Here is a 15065-nt window from a genome sequence, read left to right as displayed (position 1 = left end):
AAAAGTTCAAAATATTGTGAGAATTAGCAATTCTCACAATAGTAGACTCAGGTGATGGTTACCGTTTTTTAGCAAAAATATATATATATTTTTTAAATAAGGTATGTAATTGGTTTTTTTAGGCATAATACTACTGCACACATAAGAGCTTCCCCAATGGCTCAGAGGGTGAAGACTCTGCCTGTAATGCAGGAGACACAGGAGACGTGGGTTTGATCCCTGGGTCCAGAAGATCCCGTGGAGGAGGAAATGGCAACCCACTCCAGTATTCTTGCCTGAAAAATCCCATGGACAGAGAAGCCTAACAGGCTACAGTCCAAACAGTCACAGAGTTGGACATGACTGAGCAACTAAGCATGAAACAAATACACAAAGGGAGAAAACGCTGTTGGAAAAATGGTGCCAACAGACTTGCTTGATGCAGGGTTGTCACAATCCAGGATTTTTCCATTTGAAAAAATGCAATATCTGCCAAGTGCAATAAAGTGAAGCACAACAGAATGAGGTATGCCTATAACTGATTTTTTTCTGTTTTTTCTTTCGGTTCTGAGAAAACTATATTAAAGTCACTCACTGTGATTGTGGATGTATCTATTTTAAATATTTTGAAACTATATTAGTTAAGCAAATATAACTTAAAATTGTTACATCATCCTGATGATTTGACCCTTCCATCCTTAGGAAATGTCTGTCTTAAGATCTTGTAGCACTACTTTCCTTAAAATAGGTTTTGTCTTATAAAAGGATAATGATCCTAGCTATTGTTTGGTTAGTTATTGCACTCATTTCTTTTCAAAGCTTATGTGTCCTCATATTTGAAGCAAATACTTTATAAGATGTATATGCTTTTATTTTAAAAATTTTCCTTTTAATTGCAGAATTTACGCCTTATACATTTAATAGAATTGTTGCTATATTTTGACCTAACTCCAACACTTTTTACTATTTGTCTTCAGTTTTCCCATCTATCTTATGTTCACTTATCTCTCCTTTCTTGCCTTCTTTAGGACTAATCGAGTATTGTGTATTATCCCATTTTCCCCTCATTTGCATTTTTAGCTATACTTTCCTTTATTCTTCTTTTAGAAGTTATCCTAGAGATTACAACATCTTTGAATTATTAATTTTATTGAAGTTACTGCTTTTATCTCTTCCCAGGTATTATGGGAACCCTAGAATACGTTAGTTCTATGTATATCTCTGTTTCCTTTTGCTTTAATGTTGCAGTGACAAAACACTATTGCCATTTATTGCATAGTCAGTATTTATTTAGATGAGCCCATATATTTCCTCCTCCTGGAGTTCTTCATTCTTTCATAATTTCCATGATTTTATCTAGAATTATTCACCTATCGCCTAAAGAAAGTCCTTTAACATTTCCTTTAGTTCATACTGGTACAAATTATATTAAGTTCTGTTCATGTGAAAATATATTTATTTCTCTTTTGAGTTGAAATAATATTTTTCTGTACATAGAATTTTAGGCTGGCAATTATTTTCTTTACTATATGAAAGTTATTTTTCATTGTGTCCTGTTTGCATAATTTCTAAGAAATCAGTTCTGAGTGTTATTTTTGCACCTTTGAAGGCAATATGCCTTTTTCTCCTTGGATTGCTTTTACAATTTTCTTTTCTCTTTAGTTTTTATTTTAACCAGTTTCACTGTGATGAACCAAATGTGGTTTTCTTTGGGTTCACTTTCTTGGTTAATTACATAATGTCTTTCACTGCATTTGGAAATTTTTTGGCTATTAATCACCTAAATGTTGCTTCTGCTCCATTTTGTTTTCTTTCATCTTCTGTAATTCCAACTAAACATACGTATTCACCATGTCTCATATGACTCATACTTCTCTATATTTTTCATCTTTGATAAATTAATAATTCTGAGATTAATTTTAAACCTTTGAAAAATTCACAGATATTCATAGCCTCACACAGCATTGTTTTCTCGTAATGAAGTTTGTGTAAAATGTGTATCCAATGTTTATTAGTTAATAGTTACTCAGTAAATATTAAGTCCCTTTACCTTTTTTCACTGGCATTTTATCACTCAATAATGTTGATGACAATGGTATTCACACCTTATTAAGATTTTCCAAGAGAGAGGCAAGATTTTACATCTTTGATATATATTATTTCAATTTTTTTATATTGGTCCTGTGAGCTACCATTATTACATTCATTCTAGAAATGAAGAGACTGAGGCATTGAGAGATAAAAGAACTTGATAAGCTGGGAGATTCTGGCTCAGGGTCTGTCATGAGGTTTCAGTCACACTGTCACCCCAACCCCATCACTTAAAAAAATAAATTTGAATTGCTCCCCAAAAATTCAGCTGAACCACATGAAACTGAAGGTATATGACCATTTTGACCTATAAAAATGTCACTTTCATACGGTTTCAACCTAATATATGCTTCCCAGAATAAGCTCCGTGACTGAGATGGTACAAAAAAAGCACAAGAGAGGGGATTTCAATCCTACTAAAGCAAAAGCTATTTTTTTTTTAATTTCCATCCACCTCCTTGATGTGGTAAGAGCCATGGGGGCAAGGCCAGAACTCAAGAAAGCAACATCTGGATGGAGCAGGAGGGATCAATTTCTCTGTGGTCTTATAATAAATTAGCAAATGGAGCCTTGAGAGTCTGGGATTGAAAGGACTCCTCTTCCTCAGTCCTCATGCCCCCTGTTTGATCCCCTCCCCTTCTCTCTCCAGCATTCTGTGCCAATCCATCTCTTCAGAGTCTGGTTCGAGTCCTCTAGGGACTTGGAGGAGTCATGTTATATTGTCTGGAATTCCCCAGAAATTCTTTCTGGTTTTCATAATATCTTCATTTTATAACCAGCCTTGTGGTTATTTCAGGATTCATGAGAGAGTGACTGAAGAGCCCTTAATTTGAGGAAAGGGACCCTCATTAGGACAGTCCACACTCAAAAGAAGCTCCCCAAAGCTGAAGCCACCATGGAACTGGGAATAACCTAAACATCCACCAACAGGGGAGAAGTTAAGGGTTTCCCTGGTTGCTCAGCTAGTAAAGAATCTGCCTGCAATGCAGGAGACCCCAGTTCAATTCCTGAGTAGGGAAGATACCCTGGAGAAGGATAGGCTACCCACTCCAGTATTCTTGGACTTCCTGGTGGCTCAGAGGGTAAAGAATCCACCTGCAATGTGAGAGACCTGGGTTTAATCCCTGGGTTGGGAAGATCCTTTGGAGGAGGGCATGACAACCCACTTCAGTATTCTTGCCTGGAGAATCGCCATGGACAGAGGAGCCTGGTGGGCTACAGTTCATGGGGTTGCAAAGAGTTGGGCATGACTGAGTGACGAAGCACAGGATAGCACTAGAGAAGTGAAATAAACTGTTATATTCATAAGTGTAGTGTTATACAGCCTTTAAAGAAGTGAGAAAGAGTGCTGTATACTTAGATGGAAAGAACTCCAAAACAAAAAGTACATTGCAGGTCGATATGCAAAGTGGATGTGTGTGTTTGTGTGTGTGTGTGTGCATGTGTGTAAATGAATAGAAAGTGTCTGGAAGGAGAGACTCTAAAATGATGACAATGGTCATTTCTGGGCCAAAAAGTCAATGGGGAAGAAAGACAAGGGGGACTTTGAAAGTAACTGTGAAGTTTGTGAGATAATATTTATGTTTCCTTATGCAATACAAAGCAATAGGCTTATGCCTAATGTTAAAAACTAACCTAGTTTGATTTCTCCAAAAGCAAACCTTGAGATAAGGATTCAGGTGCAGCTGTTTTACTTAGGAAGTGATTCTAGAAACTAACAATAAAAGAGGGAAGAAGTGATCCCACCATGGGCAGCTGGGGTGTAATCTGCTAGGGACCACATGCTGAATAGCATTTCACCAGAGGGTTAGGAGGATGGGGTATTTATACACCAAATTCCATCACTCACTGTTGAAGGATGCTTCTGAGGAACATTAATTCCCTGGCACTTCTGACCTGCCACACAGCTGGACAAGTGAACCATCATGGCCAGAGAAAAGCCTTATGTAAAGAAATGATGGGGCTGGCAGTTGGAAGTCGGGCTGGCAGGCATGCAAGTGGTAAGAACCAGGGAATTTGAATGAGAAGCCAACAACATCTACAAGAGCTATAGCTATATCCCCTGTTCAGGCAGCCTCTGAGGTTCTCTGGATATCTGAGCTGGGTGTTGCCTTTCAAGGGGAGAGGCACCTCTCAGAGAAGTTCCCAACAGCGTTCATGGCCAGAGCTTCACATGGCTATCACCTTTCTGCCTAGGAAAACTCAGTCAGCCCATCTCCCAGACTTTCACGGGAAGCCTCAGAGGCTCAGCTTCCCCTCCAGCAAAGAACATCTCTCATCTTCAGGCATTGGCGACAGATGAGTTTGATGGCAAAACCAATTAACACCGAGCATCACTTTCTACAGCACTCAGCCATCCAAGGGACCATATAAGATGGCGATTAGAAACCTAGATTCACACCAAACTTTTCCTATGTGTATAACACACACAGGTCCCTTCCTCTCAGCTTCATCTATAAAATTTGCAAAATGGGAAGGTCTACCCCATAGACTCCTGTGACATGCGCATACTTTTTCAGAAAGCACCCCTAAAGCCCTGAGCACAGTTCTTGGCACAGAGTTAATACGCAACAAATGCAGCGGGTCCAGAAAGTAGAATTTCAAAAGTTAATTTCACACCTGCTGTTTTCTTAACTTTGCTCTGGGAACTATGAGAAACAAAAAGAGGAAACCTCATGTCTCCTCAAGCAGCAGTAATATGTCCTCATGAATCACGAGGTTATGAGTCCTCAGACAGGAAATTGAGTCCCTGGGGACTTAGAGAGTCTGCAGCCAGGAATGCAGAGGTGGAGCCCGAAGAAGAAAACTGCTTGGAAGAGGGGACAATCTGTGACCCTACAATTTCAGGCAGCAGGAAAACATCCCCCTGTCCCCTCACATCCTGGTCCCACTAATGAGTGCAGCAAACCCGTTTCTATTGACCAGCCTTGCTCTGATTTAAATTTCAAACAGCCCATGGTTTTATTCCACCCCCCTCATCATCCCTGAGAACTAACCATTTATGGATTTTACAGGCCTCGGAGACTTCGGCTCAACACACTCAATTTGCACAATCTTTGCATAAGGAAAAAGGCAGTCGATGCAAACTGAATTAATTGTAATTGACCATAATATGCTTACAGAAATGCCACGGTGTTTTCATTAATAGATAAGCCCCAAAGTATGTACCGATGATTTACATCTGCAAGAACACACTGCATGGCCACAGTTAATTACAAGAAGTGCCACAGAAGGTGCTTCATCAAACCCTGGCAGAGGCCTTCCAAGGGCCAGGGACACCTCCAGGGACCGACACATCTTGACTCACTTCTGATGAAGGGCTTTGAAATCACTGCCTGGGAAGGCAGAGCCAAGCTGGCCCTGTGGGGACCAGCCTGGGTCCTCCTTGCTGCCCCAGCCTCAGTGTCCTTCTGCCTCCTCCCTCAGAGTTGCCAGTCCCTCCCACCCCATCCCAGGCCTCCTAGGTGGCTCAGCAGTAAAGAATCTGCCTGCTAGTGCAGGAGACACAGGAGACATGGGTTGGATCCTTGGGTTGGGAACGATCCCAGGGAGGAGGAAATGGCAAACTACTCCAACATTCTTGCCTGAGGTCTCCTAGACCGAAAAGCCTGGTAGGCTGCAGTCCATGGGGTCACTAGGAGTCAGACACGACTGAGCAACATCCCTTTCACTTTTCACTTTCATGCATTGGAGAAGGAAATGGCAAGCCACTCCAGTGTTCTTGCCTGGAGAATCCCAGGGATGGGGGAGCCTGGTGGGCTGCCGTCTATGGGGTCACACAGAGTCAGACACGACTGAAGCGACTTAGCAGCAGCAGCAGCAGTGTAGCAAGAAACTGAAGATAAAAAGGTTACTGGCCTTTTCCAAGATCACACAGCTGCTAAGTGGTTGAGCTAAGACTGGGATCAAGATCTGCCTGTCTGACTGACGGTGTGCTCTTCACGAGTAGAGAAAAGCCATGCAGCAATGAAGACCCAACTCAGCCAAAATTAAATAAATAAAAATTTTTAAAATATTTTTTTAAAAGATGTTCAAGTTTTCCCCACCTTTCTAGAAAGGAGGACAGAGAACATCTCCACATCAGTCTGTCAATCAAAGTTTAATTCCAATCAAAACCCAGATGGAAATGTTCCTCACCAAATGGAATATACGTGCCAACATTCACAGGTCCAACTAGAGGGACTCCCCTTGAACATTTAGTTGGTAGAGGTAAGACTGGCTGTGTAATTTGTGGGGCCCAGTGCAAAATGCAGAGCCCTATTTTTTTTTTTAATTATTAAGAATTTCAATATGGTGACAGCAGAAAATTAAACCAAACAAGGGGAGAAATCTGAACAAGGGGACCTTTGTAACAGCCCAGGTCACATGCCCAGGAAGGCAGTTCCTCTAAGATCTAAGGTCAGGAGGGACAGCTAGCATGTGATAGAAACATTTAGGGGTGACAGTAATAAATTAAGATGGAGACCCTATTTCCCCGAAGCAGAAGTAAACTTATTTGCTGTGAATGAAGGGGTGGAATAGGCGAAGGGACAGGAGAAAGGTAAATGGACCCGTGAATGTAAAGCACAGGGGACTTCAGAAAGACAGTCAATTAGTAATGCTTAGGGTTTCCCTGGTTGCTCAGCTCGTAAAGAATCTGCCTGCGATGCAGGAGACCCCGGTTTCATTCCTGGGTCGGGAAATTCCCCTGGATGAGGGATAGGCTACACACTCCAGTATTCTTGGGCTTCCCTGGTGGCTCAGAAGGTAAAGAATCAGCCTGCAATGCGGGAGACCTGGGTTCGATCCCTGGGCTGGGAAGATCCCCTGGAGAAGGCAATGCAAACCCCTCCAGTATCCTTGCCTGGAGAATTTCTTGGACAGAGGAGCCTCTCAGGCTACAGTCCACAGGGTCGCAAAGAGTTGGACACTACTGAGCAACTAAGCACAGCACAGCACAGTAATCATTCTTTTCTCTGAAAATATGTGAATGTCCCATGAAGACAGATGTAGCAGCAATGAGCTGGAGCACCTCTGAGAGCCATGCAGCATTTGATTATACACCACGGCATACCCGTCAGCTGCCAGCCTCCCTGAACAACCATTATTTGCTTATTCCAGGGCTCCCTAGCTGTTCTGTAAAATCAAAACTTCACTAATAACCATATTTAGAATTGAACAGGCACTTGGTATTTCCCCAGGACTTCACAAGCAGTAATTAGTTAATTCAGTGTACTTGAAGAAAAGGTGCAAGTCCCAAGTCTGCAAGAACCAGGTACCTTTCCTGTTCATAGTGTAGGGAGAGAGTCCTTACACCAGATATCAGAGGTCTCGAAGTGTTAAGTTGTATGCAATGTATGATTGTGTGTGTCTTTCTGTCTGTCTGTTATGTGTATAAGTGTGCATATGATTGTGTATATGCTTGTGTGTAAGGTTGTGACATGTGTGTGTATGCCTGTGCATGTGTGTACATGTGCATGCATGTGTTTGAAAATACCCGTATTGTGTCTTCATAGGGACATCTGGGCCCAAAAGATGAAATAATCACAGCATTGAAGAAGGAGCTTAAGATATAGACTCAGAAAACTTGGATTAGGACCCAGGTCCAGCCACCTAGCGGTTATCCAAACTTGTTCACGTCAGCTCTCCCCTCTTAGTGGCAGATTCCTCATCCATCATGGAAGAATACCTTCTTCTCTCAGGGGTGAAGATTAAATAAAAGTCCTACTGCAAAGGCAGAATCCATCAGTGTCTCAACTCTCTGTCTTCTATTTTCTCATTCATTCCATTCCTGGACCACAAACCCAGTCTCAGTCTCCAAGTCTGTTCAGCATTATGTGAGGAGAGAGAGGAGGAAGAGGTAAGGAAAGCTGAAGAGATGGAAGAGTATGAAGTGAGTGGATTGTTGGAAACATAAAGTTTCTCTCAGTGCAAGGAAAACAGTAAGAGTTTATAGAGCTAAGACTGATGGTGCTCATTTGCAACCTTTATGTCACTTATGTAAGTGTTACCAGATCCCACAACTGCGGTGGGGAGCCACAGTGAGCAGCAGCAGCCTTCATCAGTTGAGCACATGTGAAGTCAGGTTTATTTGAAGAAAACAGTGACCATTTAAATCACTGCTGTCTTCCGTGGCGGCTCAAACGGTAAAGAATCTGCCTGCAATGCAGGAGACCCAGGTTCGTTTCCTGGGTCAGGAAGATCCCCTGGAGAATAGAATGGCAACCCACTCCAGTATCCTTGCCTAGAGAATTTAATGGAAAGAGTAGCCTCTCAGGCTACAGTCCATGGGGTTGCAAAGAGTCTGACAAGATTGAGTGAATAACTCTTTGACTTTTCACTATCTCCCACCGCCTCCCATGTGTTCAGTCCTCCCAGGCCGGCATGCCTGATGATGAAGAAAATCATTGAGACTGGTGTGGAAGGAAGGGTGTTTATATATATCTTCGCATTTTCTTCAAATGTGGACAAACCATCATTCCAACAATAGACTATAACTGCAGAAGGCACTAAACAGTGAAACAAGTAAAAAAAAAAAAAAAAGAAAGAAAGAAAGAAACAAGTAGAGCATCGAATCTATCCTAATTATTGGTTCTGATTTTTAAAGAATTTACCCATATTCATGACCATTGGTCATACTCACCAATCAGTACACTTTCTCTAATAAAAGGACTTGCATGTTTATGTACTACATTTTTTAAATGTCCCATTACCAAAACAAAAAGTCATGTGTCCCTAAGAGGACCTCACATACCGTTCCGGCTCAGTGTTTCTTGCCTCAGTAAAAAGATTCTTCCATTTCACTTGCTATTAAGGAAATCTTATATCTTTAATGCAGTCTGTTGCTGTCTTTCTATCAATCACTATCTTCACATAGCAACATCACAGCATCTTTTAGTCTGACTGACACATTCAGAGACTTGGCCACAAGGTAAGTGAGCGAGCCAGATTTCAAATTGAGATCTGCAGTCAGTGCTGATTCCTGGACCCCATTCAGGGGTCATTATTGGCTTAAAGCAAAATGTGCTGGAAAGATCCTGAACTAGGGGTGGCTGGGCAAAGAGACCCTGCATCCCAGCCTCTGTCCTCCCCAATCCCCTCTGCTCCAAATGATTGAACCCACCAGCTCTGAGAGCTGAAAACAGACAGACCATCTCTGGGTGTGTGTGATTCAACCATTCACACAAGCAATTTTAAGACCTGAGAAAGACTCACCCTGCAGAGTCACCCTGGCATTTGGACAGGAGATTGATAATAGTGATCAATGACTATAGTGAGTAGATCAGCTAAGAAGACAAAATCCTGGGTTCAGAATTAGGCACAAACTTGCATGTTATTTAGAGTACAAAAATAAATCACAACACACTACATTTTTTAAAAAAGTGACAGATAACACCAACATTACAAAATTCTGGAATATAGCATAAGATTTTTATTAAATAGCACACAGACGCAACACTGCAATAATTCCTAACTTTGGCTGGCTGCATATTCTTTGATCTCCTTTTCACATGTTGATGAGCATGTAATACATTCTGTGGGGAGAAAGCAAAGTGAACTCAGACTTCCTGCATTATTTTCACTCTGGCATGGTAGAGTGAAACTGGGTTTTTATTTCAGCTTTACCAATTCGTTAGAAATACCACCAACATTTTTTGGATTGTTGATAAGTTTGAGAATTCCTCTATCAAGTTTATTTTCTATATGATCTATGAAATTTTAGGAATCTTCAAAAGTTTTCTTGTACAACAAGTAAAGTACTATTTGAATGAGTAACATCCATGGAGCGGGACTTTGGCAAAAAAAACAAACACACAAACAAGAGGCTCCAGAGTGAAGTGTTACTAGCTTCTCAGTAAATTCCCATCTGATTCCGTTACAAGGCCCTGCCTTGACAGTCTTTGGTTATCTCTTCTAACTCATTGCTTGTCACATCCCTCTTTGTTCGGTCTTCCCCAGCCACTCGGCCTTTGTGTTTTCACCTAATGTTCATGCTTTTCTCCCATTATCAGACCTTTGCACAGGCTGTGCCTCCTGCCTGGAGTTTCCTCCCTACTACATAATTCTTCATTTCACTGATTCCTTCAACTCCTCCTTCAGTCTCCATCATCATTCACTTCTGAATGTCTTCCCTCCCTACATCAAATCTTCTATTTTTCTTAACCCCATACACCTCTCTCTCAAAATACCAGACTCAGGTTTACACGTTGTTCTGGAGTTATTTAACTCACCTGTTTCTCTCTCCTAAGAGAGCTCTAAGAGGGTGGGAGCCACATTTACTTTTGTTCCTGCATTGTATTCCTAGTGCTTCATACACAGTCTGGATCATAGTTTAGTTCAGTTCAGTTCAGTCGCTCAGTCGTGTCCGACTCTTTGCGACCCCATGAATCGCAGCACGCCAGGCTTCTCTGTCCATCACCAACTCCCAGAGTTTACCCAAACCCATGTCCATCGAGTCAGTGATGCCATCCAACCATCTCATCCTCTGTTGTCCCCTTCTCCTCCTGCCCTCAATCCTACCCAGCATTAGGGTCTTTTCCAATGAGTCAACTCTTCGCATGAGGTGGCCAAAGTATTGGAGTTTCAGCTTCAACATCAGTCCTTCCAATGAACACCCAGGATTGATCTCCTTTAGGATGGAGTGATTGGATCTCCTTGCAGTCCAAGGGACTCTCAAGAGTCTTCTCCAACACCACAGTTCAAAAGCATCAATTCTGCGGCGCTCAGCTTTCTTCACCGTCCAACTCTCACATCCATACATGCTGCTGCTGCTGCTGCTAAGTCGCTTCAGTCGTGTCCAACTCTGTGCGACCCCATAGACGGCAGCCCACCAGGCTCCACCATCCCTGGGATTCTCCAGGCAAGAATACTGGAGTGGGTTGCCATTTCCTTCTCCAGTGCATGAAAGGGAAAAGTGAAAGTGAAGTCGCTCAGTCGTGTCCGACTCTTAGCGACCCCATGGACTGTAGCCTACCAGGCTTCTCCGTCCATGGGATTTTCCAAGCAAGAGTACTGGAGTGGGGTGCCATTGCCTTCTCCACTGGAAAAACCATAGCCTTGACTAGACGGACCTTTGTTGGCAAAGTAATGTCTCTGCTTTTAAATATGCTATCAAGGTTGGCCATAACCTTCCTTCCAAGGAGTAAGCATCTTTTAATTTCATGGCTGCAATCACCATCAGCAGTGATTTTGGAGCCCAAAAAAAATAAAGTCTGACACTGTTTCTACTGTTTCCCCATCTATTTCCTATGAAGTGATGGGACCAGATGCCATGATCTTAGTTTTCTGAATGTTGAGTTTAAGCCAGCTTTTTCACTCTCCTCTTTCACTTTCATCAAGAGGATCATAGTAGGGACTTAACAAATGTTTGCTGATTGCCTCTGGATAACTAAAGGAGAAGAGACATATATTGAAATTGACCAGTAGTGTCCTTTCTCATTGCAAGAAAAGCAATTGAGAAAATAAAGCTTGGTTTCCCTTTGGCTTCATTTCACCTGAGTCAACTGACTGCCTGTTGGTGGATCTCAGATATCCAGCCAGCCTCTACAAAAATATCTTCATCCTGAAACATGCCTTCTGCACTATGAGAAACCACAGGTGTTGCTATAAATACCAGAGAAAACCAAAATCTGAAGTCTGAGGTGAAAAGAAATATGGATGAAATGTTTAATGAAATAGTTCAGGAAAGGATACAGATGTAGCATAGCTTAGAGGAGAAGTTGAGGTTGGGCAGCTGTGTTTTCCAAAAAGATCAAATATCCTCTCTCCTACCTTGAGGTGCTGGCCTAAACTTCACACCAGAGCGTGCTTTGTAGTTGGGTCTTAGCCTGTCTGTATGGTGGGAGCATGGACTTCTGAAAAGGTCTCCTCCTCTGGTCTTTCAGTCCACATTTCCACCACTAGAGGTAACTTTCTTTTGGTTAGACACTGTACTTGTAAGAGTTTTAGACCCTGACTTTTCGGGCTCCATACAACTCCTGGGATGGGGCCCAGCCTTTTTTTATTCAGCACCTGAGCAACGCTAATAAGAAGAGGGACTCAGCCCACCAACAGGTGGGAACTGAAATTATATACACTATCCATCGATTGCAAGTTACATGAGACCCAGATATCTACATGCCCTTTAACTAGTATCTTCTTCTAATAAAGGCTGGTTAGTGGGTTTCAAATTGCATGCCAACTTTGTTACTTGTCAGGGGTGGTATTTGAAAGGGATTCCACATTGAGTAGGCTCAAAGTCGAGTTTGATTAGCAATGTCTGTTCCGATCAAGGGAAAGGGTGGTAATGGCCCACATGCCACATATTTGGTTTCCTTGTTTTAACCTAAAATTTGGTCCAAGGCTTATGACTGGGTTTTAGCCCAACCTAAGTTTCTCCAGAGGCAGAGAGTCTGCCCTGAATCCAACTGACATGCTATAATATAATATTTCACAAGTATTGCCTTGACCCAATTTTGAAATCATGGCTAAAAACTCTCAATTCCTCTTCATGGGTAGTTTGCTAAGCCTCCACACCAAGCTAATTAAAAAGCAGAAACATCATTTTGCCAACAAAGTTCCATATAGTCAAAGCAATGGTTTTTCCAGTAGTCATGTATGGATGTGAGAGTTGGACCATAAAGAAGGCTGAGCAACAAAAAATTGATGCTTTAGAATTGTGGTGCTGGAGAAGACTCTTGAGGGTCCCTTGGACAGCAAAGAAATCAAACCAGTCAATCCTAAAATCAACCCTGAATATTCCTTGGAAGAACTGATGCTGAAGCTGAAGCTCTAGTACTTTGGCCACCTGGTGTGAAGAGCCAACTCATTGGAAAAGACCTGATGCTGGGAAAGATTGGGGGCAGGAGGAGGAGGAGGCAACAGAGAACGAGATGGTTGGATGGCATCACTGACTCAATGCACATGAGTTTGAGCAAGCTCTGGGAGAAAGTGAAAGACAGGGAAACCTGGTGTTCTGAAGTTCACAGGGTTTCAAAGAGTCAAACATGACTTAGCAACTGAACAATAACAAGAACTACACTAACCATGTCCCTTACTGGGGTCCAGGGTCAGATGCCCAACTAGCTAGGGGCAGCCCCTAAGCCCAGGTGCCCCTGTAATTACTCAACAGATCCAATCTCCAGGAAACCTTCAAAATCCACTCCGTTTGCCATGCATAAGCTCCCCCTACAGTTCCAGCTTGCTCTGACTTTGACCCCAAGTGTAATCCCGTGTGTGTCCTACATGGAAGCCTTCTCTTCTTTTCTTATTCGGAGCCATAAGTAACAAAGAGTTTGCCTTTCATCTATCTGAGTGTCAGGGTGTTGTATCTGTTATCGAAAGAATCTTTAGATCTTCTAAAACATGTGTCCAATGGCCTTGTCCTGCCTGGCCACTGTCATCCCTTATGAATTAAACTCCCACTTCCAAAACCCTCCCAGGAACAACTGTGCATTTATTTCATATTGAAAGCTCTTTCTTGCTAGGAATGATTTCTCAAGCCTCCTGCTCAGCCTCTGAGAAGCTCTTTTAGCTAAAACTCTGGCTAATAGTCTTCCACTTCTGGCCTGTGAGGGTGTTGTTTGGGGTGTGGGGTCTGTGGAAGCCCTGGGAGGTCCCACTTTGTATCTGAGGCACCTCCTCCCCAGTCTGAGAGCTCTGGCCTACAGACAGCTACAGAGCCCTCTAAGGATACGACCCTCAAAATACGTGCAGGACAGACTATGGCAAAGCAAGGAAACTCCATTCCATCTTGTTAGATTTGTAAATATTCTTTTTCTTCCTTCATCTTATCTGCCTCCCAGGTGAGCTTGCTTCCCGAGAAGGAGGTCATGTCATACTTTCTTTCTCAAAAGTGTCCTTAAGACAGACTTTCCACTCAGACTAAAGGATGAAAACACTGTTACAACCACGACATGATCAATTTTGAGAAAATACCTGGAATTCAGTAACAGTGGCAACTTCTCTTGGGATTCCCGGGATAGATTTGTGCTATTGGGAAGGCAGACAGGGGCCATGAGGAAGGACCAGTGGGGAACCGGGAGCAGACAGACGGCCCCCTGATCTTGAGGGGCAGAGAACCACCAGGAAAATTCAAAATAGGGGAATTTCTAATGAGGAAATTTTACCAGTGGCAATTAAAACCGAGTTCCCTGAGATGCATCACACTGGGAGGATGGCTTCTATTTCTTGAAGCCATCTTAATGGTAGATTTACAGCTTGGTCTAGTTACAGCAGACCAAAATGGAGAGAGTCTAGGACACATATACTGCAAAGACTTTGTCAAAGAACAAAGAATTCTGATCCTGAAAAAGAGACTATCTGTGCTCAGAAAGAAAAGAACTAGAGAAGTCTCTTATTTTAAGATGATGATAAGAGTTAACACCTACAGAAGGTGTGCCTGTGCCAGACACTTTATTTCTTGCGCTTCACATCTACATACCTCATAAGGTAGGTGCTACCATTATGCTCACTGAACCAACGAGGAAACCAAAGTTCAGAGATGTGAAGTGACTTAAGCTCACATAGCAATATCCACCAGGGTCAGGATCCAAACCCAGACCAACCTGGCACAAAAAGAAAGTCTCTTAGCCACTGCCATATTATACAAAGAACAGGTGTCCATTGTTATGCAAAACCTGCATCAGGGTCCACAATCTGGCCTCCAGTGGGGTTTCCTCCAGTGGGACTGCCTAGACTTCAGTTCCTCAAGTCCCTATTAGCAACATGGAAGGAACCTCAGTAACAGCAGCCACGTTGATCTACAGAACCATGGAATGATCAACTTTTAGGGCACATTTTTATGTCAAAACCAGAGAAAATTGTGCACTTTTATTTGGGTTACACTAGAAGGGAGGCTTCCCTGGTGACTCAGATGGTAAAGAATCTGCCTGCAATGCAGGAGACCTGTGTTTGATCCCTGTGTCCAGAAGATCCCCTGGAGAGGAGAATAGCGACCCACTTCAGTATTCTTGCCTGGAGAATCCCATGGACAGAGGAACCTGGAGGGCTACAGTCCACGGGGTCACAGAAAGTCG

The sequence above is a fragment of the Giraffa tippelskirchi genome, chromosome 13, assembly GCF_054371585.1.
Source record: "Giraffa tippelskirchi isolate mGirTip1 chromosome 13, T2T-mGirTip1v1.2.pri, whole genome shotgun sequence".
NCBI lineage: Eukaryota > Metazoa > Chordata > Mammalia > Artiodactyla > Giraffidae > Giraffa > Giraffa tippelskirchi.
The sequence above is the reverse complement of the archived record's forward strand: the minus strand, read 5'-3'. Positions refer to the sequence as shown.